Consider the following 21401-nt stretch of genomic DNA (forward strand, 5'->3'; position numbering starts at 1 on the left):
GACTGTTACAGTGAGGGATGTGGGGTATATCAGACTGTTACAGTGAGGGATGTGGGGTATATCAGACTGTTACGGTGAGGGATGTGGTGTATATCAGGGTGTTACAGCGAGGGGTGTGGGGATATATCAGACTGTTACAGCGAGGGGTGTGGGGATATATCAGACTGTTACAGTGAGGGATGTGGGGATATATCAGAGTGTTACGGCGTGGGGTGTGGGGATATATCAGAGTGTTACAGTGAGAGGTGTGGGGATATATCAGAGTGTTACAGTGAGTGGTGTGTATATCAGAGTGTTACGGTGAGGGATGTGGTGTATATCAGAGTGTTACAGTGAGGGATGTGGGGATATATCAGAGTGTTACAGTGAGGGATGTGGGGATATATCAGAGTGTTACAGTGAGGGGTGTGGGGATATATCAGAGTGTTACAGCGAGGGGTGTGGGATATATCAGACTGTTACAGTGAGGGATGTGGGGTATATCAGACTGTTACGGTGAGGGATGTGGTGTATATCGGTGTTACAGCGAGGGGTGTGGGGATATAACAGACTGATATATCCCCACATCCCTCACTGTAACAGTCTGATATATCCCCACACCCCTCACTGTAACAGTCTGATATACCCCACACCCCTCACTGTAACATTCTGATATATCCCCACACCCCACGCGGTAACACTCTGATATATCCCCACATCCCTCACTGTAACAGAGTGTTACCGCGTGGGGTGTGGGGATATATCAGAATGTTACAGTGAGGGGTGTGGGGTATATCAGACTGTTACAGTGAGGGATGTGGGGATATATCAGACTGTTACAGTGAGGGATGTGGGGTATATCAGTGAGGGGTGTCGGGTATATCAGAGTGTTACAGTGAGGGGTGTGAGGATATATCAGACTGTTACAGTGAGGGATGTGGGGATATATCAGACTGTTACAGTGAGGGATGTGGTGTATATCAGAGTGTTACAGTGAGGGATGTGGGATGTATCAGACTGTTACAGTGACGGTGGGAATGCGATGTATCAGTGTGTTTATAGTGACATAAATGAGGCATGTTGAAGGTTCTGGAAGGTTACACCCAACCCCATAAGAGTAGAAACTAAGATTATGAATCCCTCCACTCCACAGTGTGCCTGCCCATCCCCCACGGCCATATTTTCATTCCTCATTTGTGTCTCTACTGCCAGGGAGGCAGAGGGAAGCGGCAGTGATAATCAGAGGGAATACACAAACTCGTGGAAGGGCTGTTCATCAGGGTGACAATGTAACTGAGCCTTGAACCGTGCATCTTTCCCCTCAGCTTAGAGCTGGAACAGACAGGGAATCAATCCCAATTTCCTGGCCAGCTGACAGATGAACACAGTCCCATTCGTGCCGCCTCCTGTTTTTCTTCTTTCTCCAGTAAGTGCCATTCTCATGTCTACCCAGGTCCCTGATGCTTATTGATTCCAGCTGTTGGCCTCTCACTGTATAATGGTCTTTTTGTTGCCTACTCACTGGCTGCCAGGACACTTAAAGCTGGAGTCTGCTCTGAGTGACTCCCTGGTTGATCATATCTCTGGTACAAACACATTAAAAATCTTGAAGTGGTCATGATTGGTAGTGTTTTTAATGTTATGGGATGAGTGAAAAGGGCTTTCGTTTGTGCTAGATAATTAAAGTTAAAGTTTATTCATTAGTCACAAGTAAAACATACATTTGGGGCAGCACAGTGATTAGCACTGCTGCCTCACAGCACCAGGGACCCGGGTTCAGTTCTGGCCTTAGGTCACCATCTGTGCAGAGTCTCCACATTCTCCCCAAGCCTGCGTGGGTTTCCTCCCACAGTCCAAAGTTGTGCGGGTTAGGTTGATTAGCCATGCTAAATTGACCCTAGTGTCAGGGGATTAACGGTAAATATGTGGGGTTATGGGAATAGGGTCTGGGGGGATTGTGGTTGGTGCAGACTTGATGGGCCGAAAGGCCTCCTTTTGCACAGTAGGGATTTTACATTAACACTGCAATTAAGTTACTATGAAATTCCCCAGTCCGGCGCTTGTTCGGGTCAATGCACCCAACCAGCACACCTTCCAGACTGTGGGAAGAGACCCTTGTAGACACGGGAAGAACATGCAATCTCCACACAGATGATAACCCAAGCCGGCAATTGAATGCACCACTGTGCATCAGGATTTTTAAATCGGTATCTGATTCAAGTTTGTGACCCGCCAGGACATGTTGGCAACATTGAATTAATATTCTTACTTTTGGCTCAGACCTCTGTCTCTTCCCAAACGCTCTAGTCCCTTTGCTCTAGTCTTTCTCCCCCCGTTCCTGCCCCCCCCACCCTCAACTGGTACCAGAGCTTTATTTTTCACCTTCTTTTGTTCTTGGGATGCGCACATCATTGGCAACGCAGCAATTATTGTCCATTCTTGATAATGCCTCCTGCTCTGACCAAGACTGCAGGTAATTACAAAGGATTTGAATGCAGCCCAGACCGTCATGCAACCCAGCCTCCCATCCATTGATTCCATCTACACTTCCTGCTGCCTCAGGAACACAACCAGCATAATCAAGAACCCCATGCACCCCAGACATACTGTCTTCCACCTTCACCTTGATCACACACCAACCAACTCAAAAACAGTTTCTTCCCCACTGCCATTGGACTTTTGAATGGACCTACCTTATGTTAAGCTGATCTTTCTCTACACTCTATCTATGACTGTAACACTACATTCTGCGCCCTCCTTTCTTTCTCCCCTATGCACTCTGTGAATGGTATGCTTTGTATAGTGCACAAGGAACAATATTTTTCACTATATCCCAATACATGTGACAATAAATCAAATCAAAAGAATGTGGGGTGTGGGAATTGGGTCTGGGTGGCATTGTGGTTGGTGCAGAAGCGATGGGCTGAATGGCCGCCTTCTGCACTGGAGAGACCCTATGAAAAGTCCCTAATTGTCGTTGAGAAGGAGATGGTGAGCTGCCTTCTTAAACCGCTGCAGTTCAGGTGATGTAGGTACACTCACCCTGAGCTTCATGTCCCAAGAACAAATGATTAAAAAGCATTATTAAAGCAATGATACAATCTGACTGGTGCAATGGGAAGTTGGCTGATGCAATATAAAACTCTCCCTCTTGTTTATTGACTGCATTATAAACAACACCAACAGATAAAGCTTTGCTGGCTGCCTAGATACATAGTCAACAAGCTTGCAATTTACATTTGGCATCTGGTTGTAATAATGTTCCTATTCTTTGAGACTAAAGGCAGCTGGACTCCCACACAGTAGCTGCTGAATGATTCTTCAGAGGGACCGATGGGTGGGTGTCAGAGATCCTCCTGCCTTTCAATACAGTTCTCTGTACAAGCCTTGAGCCAAGTGGCCTTTGTTCATGTCGAGCCGAAAGAATAAGTTCATCAACTGTGGGGAATCTCGTAGAGTCACGGAGGTTTACAGCATAGAAACAGGCCGTACTGCCCAACTTGTCCATGCTGCCCTTTATTTTTAAACACCTAAGCTACTCCCAGTTGCCCGCATTTGGCCCATATCCCGCTATACCAATCTTAGCCATGTAACTGTCTAAACGCTTTTTAAAAGACAAAATTATACCCACCTCTACTACTGCTTCTGGCAGCTTGTTCCACCCTCTGTGTGAAAAAATTTCCTCCCAGACACTTTTGTATCTCCCCCCTCTCAGCTTACATTTATGCCCTCTAGTTTTAGACTCCCCTACCTCTGGGAAAATATATTGGCTATTATTTTGTAGACCTCTATAAGATCATCCCTCAGCCTTTTACACTCCAGAGAAAAAAGTCCCAGTCTATCAAACCTCTCTGTATAACTCAAGCCATCAAGTCCCAGTAGCATTGTAATAAATCTCTTCTGCACTGTTTCTAATTTAATAATATCCTTTCTATAATAGGATGATCAGAACTGTACGCAGTATTCCAAGTGTGGCCTTACCAATGTCTTGTACAACTTCAAGATGTCCCAACTCCTGTATTCAGTGTTCTGACCAATGAAACCAAGCATGCTGAATGCCTTTTTCATCACTCTATCCACCTGTGACTCTATTTTCAAGGAACTATGAACATGTTCCCCCAGAACCTTTTGTTTTGTAACTCTCCCCAATGCCCTACCATTAACTGAGTAAGTCCTGCCCTGATTCAATCTATCAAAATGCATCACCTTGCATTTATCTAAATTAAACCCCATCTGCTGTTTGTCGGCCCACTGATCCAATTGATCAAGATCCTGTTGCAATTGGAGATAACCTTCTTCACTGTCCACTATGCCACCAATCATGGTGTCATCTGCAAACTTACAAACTCATATCCAAACAAATATTGACTTTGCTGCAAATATCCTGCACCACGGCAGAACTTGAATTCAATACAAATATCTGGAGTTAAGAATGTACTGATGACCATAAAACCATTGTCGATTGTCAGAAAAACCCACGTGGTTCATTCATGTCACTTTAGGGAAGAAAATCTGCTGTCCTTAGCCAGTCTAGCCTACATGTAACTCAAGAGCCACAGCAATGTAGTTGACTCTTAACTGCCCTCTGAAATGGCCTTGCAAGCCACTCAGTTCAAGGGCAACTAGGGATGGGCAATAAATGCTGGCCAGCCAGCAACGCCCATGTTCCACAAATGACTAAAGACCAAAATATCGCCATGCTCCCACATGTCCCTCCTGTCCATACTGACACACCCTTATTGGTGCAAACCTCCAAAAGAAAGTGGCCTAGATTTTCGTAATGACAGAGTTGTGAAAATGGCAGAATAGATTGAGATCCAGAAGTTCCATCCCCAAATACCCAACGTTTTCCTCGTGGGCAGAAATGGGAGCTGGGTCAAAATTTGGACATTTGCGTTTTGCAGAGTCAGTTGCCCGTATGAAACAGCAACTGCCTCTAGTTATGTTTGATTTTTATTAGCCAGCAGTGGAACACAGTGTGTGCTGGTAGAAGCAGCTCTAAGTTTTGTGGAGTCTTTTAGAGAGATGGCATTCCCTTTTGGAGAAGTGAACATAACATAAGAACTACGAGCAGGAGTAGGCCATCTGGCCCCTCATGCATGCTCCGCCATTCAATAAGATCATGGTTGACCTTCTTGTGGACTCAACTCCACTTATGCACCTGCTTACCATAACCCTTAATTCAAAAATCTATCTTTGCCTTAAAAACATTCAATGAACCTCAACTGCTTCACTGGGCAGGGAATTTCACAGATTCACAACCCTTGGGTGAAGAAGTTCCTCCTCAACTCAGCCCTAAATCTGCTTCCCCTTATGTTGAGGCCATGCCCCCTAGTTCTACTTTCACCTGCCAGTGGAATCAACCTCCCTGCTTCTATCTTGTCTATTCCCTTCATAATCTTATATGTTTCTATAAGGTCTCCTCATTCTTCTGAATTCCAATGAGTATAGCCCCAGTCTACTCAGTCTCTCCTCAGAAGCCAACCCTCTCAACTCCGGAATCCACCTAGTGAATCTCCTTTGCAACCCCTCCAGTGCCAGTATATCCTTTCTCAAGTAAGGAGACCAAAACCATACACAATACTCCTGGTGTGGCCTCACCAGCACCTTATACAGTTGCAACATAACCTCCTTGTTTTTAAACGCCATCCCTCAAGCAAAGAAGGAAAACAATTACATGCTGCACCTGCAAGCCAACTTCTTGCGATTCTTTCCCAAGGACATCCAGGTCCCTCTGCACAGCAGCATGCTGCAATTTTAAACCATTTAAATAATAGTCCATTCTGCTGTTATTTCTACCAAAATGGATGACCTCACATTTATCAACATTGTACTTTATCTGCCAGATCCTTTGCATATGATCCAGGGACACCTTTTGTGAGAGATAAGGTGCCCTGTAGATGAGGAAGGATGCTCTTTGCAATTGTTAAATGTTGCCATAAAGGTGCCACAAAATACATAAACTCACTGGAACTGTTAAGAGACCTGTCAAAACTGCCAAAAGCAACTGTCAAGCTGTTAAGGCATTTAAAAGACCTGTGTTTTAAATATTTGGCGGGGCGGGGGAGTATGCGGAGTGTTAAAAAAAATTGCTTGCTATTTCACTGTTGACAATAAATCTTAGGGTTGTCATTACTGGATTAGTGCTGCATGACTGATTTCACAATTCTACATTATCACAATAGAGTGTCTGCTAATTGACAGCTGCAAATGGTTATAGACTGTCAAAGTAGAACTGCAAATTCCAATTTTTGTCTTTACAAAGGACTAAATACTTGAATGAAAGGGACTATGTAGTTGAAGACAAGTAAATGCAATGAATGGTTTTGTTAACAAAAGTTTCTTTTTCAAAATCAAGTATGCAATATACACTTAGATCTTTATTTTATTTAATTTCCAGCCCCTGTGTCTACCCATAGTAGGTACTGGGTAAGTTTGCATGGAGGGTGTAAGTGCTAAGTATATTGGATGAGGAGCCTGGGTTGGCATAAGTAGGAAGTAAATTGGCATGGGGCTATAAAGGACCAAGAGGATGGGTAGATGGGCATGGAGGGTATGAGGAGCCATGGGTTTACATGGATGGATCACAGGAGTGTAAGAAGTGAGGAGGACTGTTTTGTTGAAATAAAATCTTAGATTTGATGCTGGTGCACTGAGGAACACTTCTACCCAGCACTTCTCCACATCCAGCAGCCTCCTTGTTATTTCTGGAGTCGCCTGTCATGACTCCCACCCTTCCAAACCAAAATCCAACATTTGGGGCCACTGTAATAGATTGCGCTCAGAGTATGTGATACATCAGCCCACGTGGGCATGACTTTATAGATACCTTGTAGACCTTGACCACCTGGAACTTGGGTACAACAATGTGAGGATCTCTCGTGTCTATGTTTTTTTTTATTCTTTCATGGGACATGCCCATCCCTAGTTGCCCTTGAGAAGGTGGTGGTGAGCTGCCGCCTTGAATTGATGCAGTCCATGTTCTGTGGGTTGACCCACAATACCATTAGAGAGGGAATTCCAGGATTTTGACCCAGTGACTGTGAAGAAACGGCCGATATATTTCCAAATCATTAGTGGTTTGAGTTCATGAAGATACCCCGGTATTGAGTAATTTTTGGATATCAGCCTTGATTCTCTGTTAGCACTTTATCCTCTGACTCAGAAGGTTGCAGGTTCAAGTGTCACTTAATACGCTATCAACCGACTCAAGAATAGCTTCTTCCCTGCTGCTGTCAGACTTTTGAATGGACTTACCTTGCATTAAGTTGCTCTCTACACCCTAGCTATGACTGTAACACTACATTCTGCATTCTCTCATTTCCTTCTCTATGAACAGTATGCTTTGTCTGTATAGCACGCAAGAAACAGTACTTTTCAATCTATACTAATATATGTGACAGTAATAAATCAAATCAAAAAATTGCCCCTTAGTGTTGAAAGACAGGTAAGTTAGGTAGATTGGACATGGTAAATGCACCGGTTATGGGGTTGGTGCAGACTCAATAGGCCAAATAGCCTCTTTCTGCACTATTCTAAGTGCTTCATTGGCTGTAAAGTGCTCTGAGGTATCCTGAGGATGTAAAAGGCACTATGTAATCAGAGTTCTTCCCTCACTCCTCCAGGTGTGTGGAATATCTGAACTGACTACAGACCTGGGACCCCTGTGGAACTGTCAGGGAACACGCCAATGTCAAGGTTCACAGAGGCTGCTGTCTCTCTTGGACTCCAGATAAACGCAGACTACTGAGCTACGTCTAAACATTCGCAAAGGTATTAACAGCCACATCCATGAGCCTCATTTCCTCTGTTCAGCCATCCGCCATTTGTCATTGATAAGCCAGAGACCTTAAGGTTTACAAGTATATGTATTAGTGTCACAAGTCAGCTTACATTAACACTGCAATGAAGTTACTGTGAAAATCCCCCAGTTGCCACACTCCAGTGCCTGTTCAGGTACACTGAGGGAGAATTTAGCACAACCAATGAACCTAACCAGTACATCTTTCGGACTGTGGTAGGAAACCGGAGCACCCGGAGGAAATCCACGCAGACGCGGGGAGAACGTGCAGACTTCGCACAGACAGTGACCCAAGCTGAGAATCAAACCCAGGTCCCTGGCGCTGTGAGGCAACCACTATGCCACACTGCTGCCCCATCCAACTCTTGGAGTGGGATTTTACGGCCTCACTCATCCCAAAACCATAAAATCCCGCCTGAGGTCAATGGTCCTTCCCATTGTCCGCCCCTCACCTGCTCCGATTCCCATTGCGGGGCTGGATGGTAAAATCCTGGCCATGATCCTTCCTCTCTCACTAGGTGACCCCCCCCCCCCAATCCCACCTCTTCCTGGATATTAACAGGATGACTCATAGAATCGTAGAATCCACACGCTGAAGAAGAAGGCCCATTGAGCCTGCACTGACAACAATCTCACCCAGTCCCTGGTAACCCCACATATTTACCCTGCTAGTCTCCCTGACACTAAGGGGCAATTTATCATGGCCAGTCAGCCTATCCTGCACATCTTTGGAGTTTGGGAGGAAACCGGAGAACCCAGAAGAAACCCCCACAGACACGGGGAGGACGTGCAAACTCCATATAGACAGCGACCCAAGGCTGGAATCAAACCCGGTTCCCTGGTGCTATGAGGCAGCAGTGCTAACCAGTGTGTTGTCCTGATTCAGTTTTACTCATGGTAGTGTCATGGAGGTCAAATGACGGGCATGACACCCAGAGGTTGAAGTGTACACTTGAATATACTTCCCCTAACCCATGGGATGGTAAGATATCAGAATGACACAAGGTGAATGTTGCAAATCGCTCAGATGATCCCAGTTATGCCAGAAAACAGCTGCTGGGCTTTGGTTATATTTATAGCCCCATCACAACCCATTAACCCACATCCCCCCACTCCCAAGATAGTGTCCATGGTAACAACACCACGTCCTTAATTAAGGATGGAGAGGCGGAGCCGTGGGCTTTGCTGCAGGAATGAACATTTCCTGTTATAATTACAGTAGCTCATTGATAATCCAAAGTCTGTGAGAACGAATTTCAGAGAAAGAATGCCAGGGCAGAGACATCTCAGAAAACAGGATTCCTATCAATACAGAGGGAAAAGCCTGCAGAGATGCTTTACCAACGCAGCACTCAGGGACTTTAGTTAATGTGGAGAGACCAGAGAAGCTTGGGATTGTTCTCCTTAGAGCAGAGAAGGTTAAGGGAAGATATTAATAGACGCATTAATAATATGAAAGCTTTGGAGAGGCTAAATAAGGATGGACTGTTTTCACTGGTAAGAGGGCCAGGAACCAGAGGACATTGATTTAAAGTGACAGGCAATAAACCTAGAGGGGAGACGTAGAAATTACTTTTGCACTGAGTTAATACGATTTGGAACGTACTGCCTGAAACAGCTTTGGCAGTAACTTTCCAAAGAAAATTGAATAAATACCCTGATAAAGAAATATTTGCAGGGCTATGGGGAAAGAAACAGGGGAATGGTACTAATTGGACAATGCTTTCAAAGAGCTGGCACAGGGTCGATGGGCTGAATGGCCTCCTATGCTGTAAGATTTTATTAATATAATATCAGGATTGAAACAAGGGGCAGCATGATGGTGCAGTGGTTGGTGCTGCTGCCTCACAGCACCAAGGACCCGGGTTCAATTCCGATCTCGGGTCACTATCCGTGTGGAGCTTGCACATTCTCCCCATGTCTGCAAGTGTTTCTTCTGGGTGTTCCAGTTTTCTTCCACATTCCAAAGATGTGTGGATTTAGTGGATTGACCATGCTAAATTGGCCCTAGTGCCAGGGGGATTAACAGGGTAAATGTGTGGGGTCACGAGAATAGGGCCTGGGTGGGATTGTGGTTGGTACAGGCTTGATGGGCTGAATGGCCTCCTTCAGTGATTCAGGGATTCGGTGAAATTGGCTCTAAAAGCTACCCAGTCCAAAGGAGATGGGAATAAGCTTACCGCACTCCTGAATTTTATACCCCAGTGCCAGGCACTCTTAATAAATTAATATTTGTTCACAGAGTGCATAATTTGCTGATACTTCAATCCCTCAAATGTTTTAGTATCTTGTATCTGAGGATATATGTGGGGACCTTTTACAGGTGGGGATGTCCCAAATTTATTGAGGTGCGGGGGGGGGCGGTGGGAGCAGTGCGGTAGTCGTCCAATTTCTAACTGTGCCTTGTTGGGTCCCAGCATGAGCTGGCTTATGTTAACTCTGTAGGAGTTGAGAATTTTGCTGTTTGATTCAATGAAAAAAATCCCAAAAGAATGTGTCAAACTTATGTTTTCCCTTTATCCTATGGGTGTCGCTGGCAAGGCCAGCACTTGTTGCTCATCCCTGATTGCTCTTGAGCTGAGTGGCTTGCTGGGCCATTTCAGAGCGTGGTTAAGAGTCAAACCACATTACCGTGGATCTGGAGACCACAAGTACACTAGACCAGGTAACAATAGCAGATTTCCAACATCAGGCAACTAGATGGGTTTTTACAACAAGCAGTGTTAGTTGTCATGGTCACTATTACTGAGAAAAGCTTTCAATTTCAGGTTTTTATTTATTGAATTTTAAGCTCCACCAGCTGCCTGAGTGGGATTTGAACCCATGTTCCCAAAGCATTTAGCCTGGGCTGAGTCCAGAGACATTACTACTTGGCCGCCATCTCCCACCATGGTGCCATCTTCCCCAGACATCAGAAGAGAGAGGCGATGACCTAACGGTATTATCGCTAGACTATTAATCCAGAAATTCAGCTAATGTTCTGGGGACCCAGGTTCGAATCCCGCCATGGCAGATGGTGGAATTTGAATTCAATTTTAAAAATCCGGAATTGAGAATATACTGATGACCGTGAAACCATTGTCGATTGTCGGAAAAACCCATCTGGTTCACTAATGTCACTAACTTCATTGCAGTGTAAGCCTACGAGTGACAATAATAAATAAATAAATAAACTTTAATGCCTTTCAGGGAAGGAAATCTGCTGTCTTTACCTGATCTGGCCTACATGTGACTCCAAAGCCAAAGCAATGTGGTTGTCACTCAACTGCCCTCTGAAACGATCTCACAAGCATTTTTCTTTTATTCATTTGTGGGACATGGGCATTGCTGGCTGGCCAACATTTATTGCCCATCTCTAGTTGCCCAAGGGCAGTTAAGAGTCAACCATGTTGCTGAGGCTCTGGAGTCACATTAGGCTAGACCGGGTAAAGGCGGCAGATTCCTTCCCTAAAGGACATTAGTGAACCTGATGGGTTTTTCCGATCATCGACAATGGTTTCATGGTCATCAGTAGGTTCTTAATTCCAGATATTTTTTAGTGAATTCAAACTCCCCTATCTGCCATGGCGGAATTCAAACCCAAGTCCCCAGAACATTAGCTGAGTTTCTGGGTTAATAGCTTAGCGATAATACCACTAGGTCATCACTTCCCCCCCTTATTCAGACACATTCGGAATACTAGGATGTTTTGGAACTGTCGTCAGATCAGATCATTAAATGTTACAGAAACAAGGTGGGCTAGTTGTCATTAGAATACAAGTTAGCCAAGATCTAATTGAATGATGGATTCGGATTCGGATTTGGGGTGGGGTTGGGGATAGGGACTGAATATCCTCCCCCCTTTCCTTTTGGATTCTGAAATTCCAAAGATGCATTTCAGAGAGAAGATAGGTAAACATGATGAAGAAAGGAATGTTGATGTAGTTAGCGACGGGAGGAGCTTTGCACAAGCAGTGCTGTGGGTACAGATCTGTTGGAAGAGTTAACCTATGTTGTAAATATGATGTTACTTTAATTTTCAGAAAACTGTCATGATTGGCAGGAGTGTGGCAGGCTTGGCAGCTTGTTGGTCTCCTGCTGTTTTACTAGTTCACTTAGGAGGTGCCCCTCTCTGTTATGACACACAGTGGGTGTAAGGAATGCAGAAAGGGCACAGAATTTAATAGCTGGATTGGGTGATTGGTAATACAGTGACAAGGAGAGGCTGCAGAATGCTGCAAATTGTAACTCTTTAAACTGAGCATAAAATGCAGTTTTTGTAAAGTGCAATTTTAAAGTCTCAACAGCCAGTGATCAGTGAAGCGGAGTGAAAGGGTTAGCAAGAAATGGGAGACAGACAAACAGAGGGAGATGGGCTGTTGTACGGAGAGGGTGGAATAGAGAGATGGAGGGAGGGGCAAATGGATGGAAAGCGAGGTGGATGGAGAGAAGGGAAGAGAAGTGGATGGAGTGAAGGGGAGAAGGACTGACAGAGAAGGGGAGAGAGGAGCAAAGAGGAGGTGGGTGGAAGAAGGAGGGGGTGGATGGGCAGAGAGGGAGGGAGAGTGTGTGAGGGAAGGGGTGACATAGAGAAGGCGCAGGGTCAACAGCGAGACAGACAGACAGACACAGAGAAAATAGTCAAACAAAGACATAGGTAAGAAACAGAAAATGGTGACAAGAGGATCAGTGAGAGAGAAAGAAAGGCAGAGAGAAAGACATAGTGAGAAGATCATAGAATCCCTACAGTGCAGCAGGAAGCCATTCGTCCCACCAAGCCAAAGACCTCACTGAGGCCCTATCCCCATAACCCCAAGCATTTACCCTGCTAATCCCACTGACACTAAGGGACAACTTAGCATGGCCAATCCATGTAACCTGCACATTTTTGGAATGTGGGTGGAAACGGGAGGAAATCCACACAGAAATGGGGAGAATGTGCAAATTCCACACACCCAAGGCCGGAATTGCACCCAGGTCCTTGGCACTGTGAGGCAGCAGTGCTAATCACCCCAAAAACAAAGACAGATTAAAAAAAACAAGGATCATGAGACCAAAGGGGGAGAGACAGATAAACAAAGTGAGAAACAGAGGGTTGACAGGGAGAGAGAGAGACAGCTATTCAGAGACATAGTGGGGAAATAATTAGTTCTATCCCTTAGTATGACAGAGTGCTTTCATAACAGATATTTAGGAAGAGAGATTGGGGGAGATGATATCTGGAAATAATTTACCAGAATGTAAAAACTAAACATTCAGATTATGGCATTCATAATGAGTTGCTTCGTAGTAGATGTCTTCTGTAATTCTTCATTCTTAAAGTTTAACGTTCATTCATCTTCAAGTAGGCTTGCATTGGGGCAGCACTGCTGCCTCATAGCGCCAGGGACCCGGGTTCGATTCCTGGCTTGGCTCACTGTCTGTGAGGAGTCTGCAAGTTCTCCCCATGTTTGCGTGGGTTTCCCCCAGGTACTCTGGTTTCCTTCCACAGTCTGAAAGACGTGCTGGTTAGGTGCATTGGCCGTGCTAAATTCTCCCTCAGTGTACCCAAACAGGCGCCGGAGTGTGGCAACTGAGGGATTTTCACAGTAACTTCATTGCAGTGTTAATGTAAACCTACTTGTGACACTCATAAATAAGTTAACATTAATACTGCAATGAAGTTACTGTGAAAATTCCCTCGTCACCACAGTCTGGCGCCTGTTCAGGTGATTGAGGGAGAATTTAGCATGCACCTAACCAGCACATCTTTTGGACTTGAATGTGCTCAGATACTGAGGCCCCTCAATAGTTTACCAGGAAAGCAGTCTGCCTTCCTCCCCAGTCAGCTGTATGGGTGCCACCTTCTCAGCCGGGTCCGACATGGGACCTGGCAGGTCCAGAAATAGAAAAGTGTAGAGAATGAGGGAGCTGCAATACTGTTGCCCTGCAGGGATTAAACTCAGACCACCCCCCGGCACGTCTGATTCACAATGACCAAGAAAAGAGCTCTTTATCCTTACTGGGATGCAAGCCAGATCCTAGAATGCAAAAGGGAGGGATGGATGGACTTCACTCCTGTCTCTGTGACTGGACTGGATCTGAACACTGCCCCACCCACCCAGAGTCGATAGGTCAATATTGTAGCACTCTGCGACCCAGCCGCTGGCGATATATTGCCTTTCTTTATGGGGTTTTTAAGTACCATTTAACTGCTCCTTTTATTTATTTTTAATAAAGATGAGCTATTTTCCCTTTTGACCTCAGACATCCTGAGCTGTTCGCATTCCAGCCTCAGATCTGAGGGTGTTTCTGTCTGGGTCAGTGCTCAATCCTCAAAGGGCTGAAGTCAACTTACTACAAAGAAATCCCCTTTAATCAATTTGCTTTCCTGAGGATTCCAGCTGGAGCAGGAGAGATTGATACCAGCTGACTGGGGGCAATAGATATTAGACGCGCAGAGCGACTATTAGACCCTTTGTCACAGATACAAGGCTGACCCCAGAGTAGCACTACCATTTTGTGGGACTTGGTTTAAATCTAAGATGACTCCAATTGTAAATAAGTTCTGCTTCATGTCCAACATCAAATGAGAAGAGTATATTAGAAGGCCACTCAGCCTGTTGTATCAGTGCCAGCCCTCTGCAAGAGCAACCCATTTCTTCCCCCTCCTCTGCCTCACCCCTGAAGCCCTGAAGATTTTTTCCTGTACAGAAAATTATCCAGTTGTCGCCTAAAAACCACAGTTGAATCTGCCTCCATCACACAGTCAGACAGCACATTCCAGGCCCTAACCACACGCTGTGTTTAAAAGGTTTTTTTCCCGCACGCCACCATTGCTTCCTTTGTCAATCACATTAAATTGGTATCCCCTCATTCTCGATCTTTCTGCTAGTATAATTCACATGGCATGATGGCTCAGATTCACTTTCTTCGTGTCACAAGATTTATAATTCATTGTATGCAAAGTTAAAGTTTATTTATTAGTGTCACAAGTAGGCTTACATTAACACTGCAATAAAGTTACTGAGAAAATCCCCCAGTCGCTGCACTCCGGCACCTGTTCGGGTACACTGAGGGAGCATTTACCTAATCAGCATGTCTTTCGGACCTTGGGAGGAAACCGGAGAATCCGGAGGAAACTCATGCAGACACGGAGAGAATGGGCAGACTCCGCACAGACAGTGACCCAAGCCAGGAATCGAGCCCAGGGTCCCCCTTGCTGTGAGGCAGCAGTGCTAACCACTGTACCACCCATATGGATGTGTGTGCTATTGACTTAACATATTCACACACTCATACATTTAAGTATTTTAGAAAGGTCAAACTTTAACTGTGTCCAGCACTGGTCCAGTTCTTGTTGGCACACTTGCTGATTATGCCTCTCCAGAGACTATGCAATTGGTATGACTGTCTACGTGAGTCCCAGTGCAGAGCTTCTATCGTTTTAAACAGCAACTGGGAATGATATGATACACAATACTCGCTGCCGGGGGAGATAGTGGAAGCAGATACGATAGTGACTTTTAAGGGGTGTCTTGACAAATAAATGAATAGGATGGGAATAGAGGAATATGGTCCCCAGAGCGGGAGGGGCATTTAGTTCAGTCAGACAGCATGGTCATTGCAGGCTTGGAGGGCCAAAGGGCCTGTTCCTGCGCTGTAATTTTCTTTGTTCCTTTTCTTTGGAATTTTGTGTACAGTTCTGGGCGCTGCACTATATGAAGGATGTGAACCCTTTGGAGAGAGAGTGAAGCCCTTCCTTTCTGTAGCCACATCCCAAGATTCCACATTGGATATCTTATTATGAGCTTTCCCCATCATGAAAGAGGATAAATGGGAAAAGGTTTGGTCCAATGGGATTCTATGCAGCGGGAGTGAATGGGAAGGGATTTGGTCCATTAGGATTCTGTGTTTCACTGCACTATTCATTAATTTGGAGTTAAGTACGGTTGATTTGTTTTATTGATACTGAGCCACCCACTATTTACCTTTGTGGCTGGCTAGAAACATAATACATCAGTTTTCTCCCATGGGTTGAACTGATGTCTAAATGCTACTCAAAGTTATGCAGGAGCTTTACTCTGTATCTAACCCTGTGCTGTACCTGTCCTGGGAGTGTTTGATGGGAACATTGTAGAGGGAGCTTTACTCTGTATCTAACCCCATGCTGTACCTGTCCTGTAAGTTTTGATGGGGACAGTGTAGAGAGAGTTTTACTCTGTATCTAACCCTGTGCTATACCTGTCCTGGGAGTGTTTGATGGGGACAGTGTAGAGGGAGCTTTACTCTGTATCCAACCCCGTGCTGTATCAGTCCTGGGAATGTTTGATGGGACGGCACGGTGGTTAACACTGCTGCTTCATAGTACGTGGGACCTGGGTTCGAGTCCGGCCTCAGGTGACTATCTGTGTGGAGTTGCACATTCTCCATGTGTATGCGTGGGTTTCCTCCAGGTGGTTCGGTTTCCTCCCACACTGCAAAGATGTGCAGGTTAGGTTTTTGACAACGCAAAATTGACTCTTAGTGTCAGGGGAATTAGCAGGGTAAATATGTGGGGTCACAGGGATGAGGTTGGTGAGATTGTTGTCGGTGCAGGTTTGATGGGCTGAATGGCCTGTCTACACTGCAGGGATTCTATGGGACAGTATATAGGGAGCTTTATTCTGTATTTTACTCTGTGCTGTACCTGTCCTGGGAGTGTTTGATGGGGGCAGTATAGAGGGAGCTTTGCTCTGTATCTAACCCTTTGCTGTACCTGTCCTGGGAGTGTTTGATGGGGACAGTGCAGGGGCAGCTTTACTCTGTGTCTAACCCCATGCTGTATTTGCCCTGAATGTGAAACACTTGGGACATGATGGGAAGTTGTTTAGATGCTGGCTGACAATTGCAGGGTTAAACTTTCTCAACCAAGCCCTCTTTTTGTTTCACTGTTGTAAGAGTCTAATTTTGTCTCAGGCCTGAAGTTCTACCGCACTTCCCACAATCTATTTCCTCCCTCTTATTACAGCACTAGCACATCCCCTGAGAGACTGTGCCAAAGGTGGTGGTGCGGGGAGGGGGCAGTTAGGGGTAGATCAACAGCTGTTCCAGATGTGTTGCACACTGCGTCTGGACAATGATAGTGAGAGAGGATATGAGAATGACATATCCTGAACATTATTGAAATGTTGGTTGAAGCAATGTGGCTATAATTTTAAAAATTCTTCTTAGCTCTTTGTGACCGTGTAATCTCAGCTGAATATTTATCTTCATTTCCCTGAAGATAAGCTTGGGAGACCAAAACAACCTCTGTGTTTGTATTTCTGCTGCTTATTAATGTCACAGGCTGCCTGTCAGCCAAAGTGCCACGGTCAACATTAAGTATCCAGGATTGGATTTAGGGTCGGCAATTCTGGACATATTCCGGAAGTTTCCATCCTACAAAAGTGAGGAAGTTATGCTGAATAGATATAAGACACTATGTAAGACCTCAGCTAGTATATTGTGTACAGTTCTGGGCGCCACACTTTGGAGAGGGAGAGTGAGTGCAGAAGAGGTTTGCAGTAATGATTCCAGGGATGAGAAACTTCAGTTATGAGGAGAGTTTGGGACTGTTCTCCTTAGAGGGAAGAAGGCTAAGAGGAGATTTGATGGAGATGCTCAAAATCATGAGGGAGCTGGACAGAGTAAACAGAGAGAAACTGTTCCCACTCTAAAAAGGAAAGTTCACTGTTTCTTGACTCCCTCCCGTTTTGAATAAGGATATTACATTGGCAGTTTTCTGATCCCGTGGGACTTTTCCAGAATTAGAAAATTACTACCAGTGCACCTATTGTCTCTGTAGCTACTTCCTTTAAAATCCTAGGATGCAACCCAGCAGATCCCAGGGACTTATTGGCTTTTAGTCCTATTAGTTACCTTATTTTTTTTTTCTTGTGTTAGATATTGTATTCATTTCCTCACCTCCTGGGTTATTAAGTATTTTTGGAATATTATTTATAACTTCTACCAAAAAGACTGACAGAGTATTTGTTTAACTCCTTTGCCAATTCCTAGTTCCCCACTATTGTTTACCCAGTCTCATTCTCTAAGGAGCCGATGTTCACTTTGGCCTCTCTCTTCCTTTTTTATACTTTTTGATTTGATTTATTATTGTCACATGTATTAACATACAGTGAAAAGTACTGTTTCTTGCATGCTATGCAGACAAAAGGTACCGTTTATAGAGAAGGAAAGGAAAGAGTGCAGAATGTAGTGTTACAGTCATAGCTAGGGTGTAGAGAAAGAGCAACTTAATGCGAGGTCTGATGGCAGTAGGAAAGAAGCTATTCTTGAGTCGGTTGGTACATGACCTCAGATTTTGTATCTTTTTCCCAATGGAAGAAGGTGGAAGAGTGAATGTCCAGGATGCGTGGGGTCCTTGATTATGCGGGCTGCTTTGCCGAGACAGCGGGAAGTGTAGACAGAATCAATCGTTTAAAGAATATTTTACTGTCTGTTTTTATATTACTTTCTAGTTTACTCTCATTGTTTATCTTAGCCATTGTTTTTTTTTGATCGTCTTTTGTTGGCTCTTAATCCTCTGGATTACCACTAATCTTTGTCACGTAGTGTGTTTTTTCTCTTTCAATTTAAAGCTATCATTAACTTGCTTGGTTAACCATGGTTGATTTATGCCCTCCCTAGAATCCTTATTCCTCACTGGGATATTTATTTTTTGTGAGTCATGAACTATTTTCCTGAACACCTGCCAACGTTGGTCAACTTTCTTTTTTGCTAAACTCCTTTTCCCAGTCCACTGCAACCAACTCTGCCCTTGTTGCTTTGTAATTATCCTTATTTAAGTTCAGCATAGGATTATAGGAATATAGATATTTTACTGCAATTGTACAGGGCGTTGATGAGGCGGCACCTGGAATATTGTGTGCAGTATTGGTGTCCTTATCTAAAGAAGGAGGTCCTTGCTATAGAGGGAGTACAGCGAAGGTTTGCCAGGCTGATTCCTGGGATGACAGGTCTGTCATTTGGGAAAAGATTAAGTCAGTTAGGATTATATTCATTGCGGAACAATACAGTGGCATAGCTGTTCGTGTTGCTACCTCACAGTTCCAAGGACCCACGTTCAATTCCAGCCTGGGGTCACTGTGTGGAGTTTGCGATTTCTCCCCGTATCTTTGTGGGTTTCCTCCAGATGCTCCGGTTTCCTCTCAGAGTCCAAAGATGTGCAGGTTAGGCTGATTGGCCATCGTAAATTGACCCATGGTGTCAGGGGGACTAGCAAGATAAATATGTGGGGTTATGAGGATAGTGCCTGGGTGGGATTGTGGTCAGTGCAGCCTCAAAGGGCCGAAAGGCCCCCTTCTGCACCATAGAGATTTTATGATTCTGAGTTTAGAAGCGTGAGAGGGGATCTTATAGAAATTCTAACAGGGTTAGAAAGAGTAGACCAGAAAGAATGTACACAATGATGGAGTCCAGAACTAGGGGGTCATAGTTTGACGATAAGGGGTAAACCTTTAGGACTGAGGTGAGGAGAAATTTCTTCACCCAGAGGTGGTTAATGTGTGGAATTCACTCACTCCCACAAAAAGAAGTTGAGGCCAAAACATTGTGTGATTTCAAGAAGAAATTGGATATAGCTCTTGGGGGCTAAAGGAATCAAGGGATATGGGAGGAAGGGAGGATCAGGATATTGAATTTGATGATCAGCCTTGATCAAAATGAATGGCGGATAAGGCTTGAAGGGCCAAATGGTCTACTCTTGCTTCTAGTTTCTCTTTTTCTATGCTGTTGACCCCAGTTTCTCATTCTCAAACAGAATTCTAAATTCTACTGTTTCCGAGGAGATCTTTTACTCAGATTATTTATTAAACCTGCCTGATTACACATGATCAGATCCAATTCTGGATTTGAACTGCATTGTGTTGAGGGTTACCAGCCCTCCAGGATTAGTATTGCGGATCAATCTCTTGAGCACTGCTACATGCCTTCTTGAAGAAAAATCATAGGGACACATTTTTTAAAAATGTCTTTAAACGTTCCTCTTTACCAGGTATGAGAATATTAAAAATGGCGGGGGTGGGAAGAGAAGGAGGCTGTTTGTCTGACAGTCAAGCATCATGGGTGGCACAGTGGTTCGCACTGCTGCCTCACAGCGCCAGAGACCCGGGTTCAGTTCTGGCCTCAGATCACTGTCTGTGCGGAGTCTGAACATTCTCCCTATGTTTGCTTTGGTTTCCTCTGGGTGCTCTTGTTTCCTCCCACAGTCCAAAGATGTGCTGGTTTGGTTGATTGGCTGTGCTAAGTTCACCCTTAGTGTTAGGGTAAATATGTGGGGTTATGGGAATAGGGCCTGGGTGAGATTGTGCAGATTTGATGGGCCGAATGGCCGCCTCCTGCTCTGTAGGGAATCTGTGACCATCCAGTTGGGCAATGAATCCGCATTTGATTTGATTTATTATTGTCACATGTATTGGGATACAGTAAAAAGTATTGCTTCTTGCACACTGTACAGACAAAGCATACCATTCATTGAGTACACAGGAGAGAAGGAAAGATAAAGGTGCAGAATGTAGCATTACAGTCATAGCTCGAGTGTAGAGAAAGATCAACTTAATATAAGCTAGGCCCATTCAAAAGTCTGATTATTGTCACATGCATTGGGACACAGTGAAAATCTTGCGCAGTATACAGATAAAGCATACTGTTCCTTGAGTACACTGGGGAGAAGGAAACAAGAGAGTGCAGAATGTAGTGTTACAGTCATAACTAGGGAGTAAGAAAGATCAACTTAATGCAAGGTTAAGTCCATTCAAAAGTCTGATGGCAGCAGGGAAGAAGCTGTTCTTGAGTTGGTGGTACGTGACCTCATGACTTTTGCATCTTTTTCCCGACGGAAAAAGGCGGAAGAGAGAATGTCCGGAGTGCATGGGGTCCTTGATTATGCTGGCTGCTTTGCTGAGGCAGCAGAGAGTGTAAACAGAGTCAGTGGATGGGTGGCTGGTTTGTGTGATCGGACTGGACTTGGGCAGAGCAAGTGCCATACCAAGCTGTGATACATCTGGAAAGGCTGCTTTCTATGGCCACACCAAGCTATGATACATCTGGAAAGGCTGCTTTCTGTGATGCATCTGTAGTAATTGGCTCCCCAGTTGGTGTAAGAAAGCAGTGTGTCACAAGGATTGGGTGTGGTTGGCGGGTGAATGGCTGAAGTGCAGGGGCCAGTCAAACTCCAGGGATACATTTAATCACAGTTGGCAACTCTAATCGCATTCCAAGCTAGAAAATGTTATGTGAGCTCATCACTGGAACTGTTAAACTGTTAGGTTAACACGGGCCACTGGACAGGAGTTGGGGCTGGGGCTGGGGTGGTGGTTGTCAGAGGTGATGCTTCTTTTTGCTGGGAGACACTGCACGCTTTTGCACAGGCGCCTGATGAACTGTGAGAATCCCCATGGTTTGATGGGGGGTGGTTCTCGTAAGCTGCTTCCCCTCTGCTGTGAATCCAAGGAAAAAATGCATCTGCCCAGTGGCTTAAAAAAGAAATGTTCTGTTTGTTTTCTCTCAAAATTAATACCATATACGGTGGGACTGGGGCGATTCAGCTCCACTCGTCTGTGCCAGCTCCCTGTTACTGACAGCTGGCTGGCTGACCCCAGGCAGCAGAGAATAAAAATGGAAT

The 21401-nt window shown here is 44.8% G+C and overlaps 1 protein-coding gene across 4 annotated transcripts in view; it reads left to right on the forward strand.

Annotated features, from left to right (window-relative positions):
• Nucleotides 1-21401, forward strand: part of kank2 (KN motif and ankyrin repeat domains 2) — a 132985-nt gene that overhangs the window by 53928 nt on the left and 57656 nt on the right. For 3 of the 4 annotated variants that reach the window (XM_080216475.1, XM_080216472.1, XM_080216476.1), the window contains exon 2: nt 7605-7752. The exons of the other annotated variant lie outside the window; for it this stretch is intronic. The gene's annotated coding sequence lies outside the window, so the exon portion shown is untranslated. The remainder of the gene's footprint in view (nt 1-7604; nt 7753-21401) is intronic. 4 annotated transcript variants of the gene reach the window in all.

This window comes from Carcharhinus amblyrhynchos, chromosome 33 (genome assembly GCF_965287045.1).
Source record: "Carcharhinus amblyrhynchos chromosome 33, sCarAmb.v2.hapA, whole genome shotgun sequence".
Taxonomy (NCBI): Eukaryota; Metazoa; Chordata; class Chondrichthyes; order Carcharhiniformes; family Carcharhinidae; genus Carcharhinus; species Carcharhinus amblyrhynchos.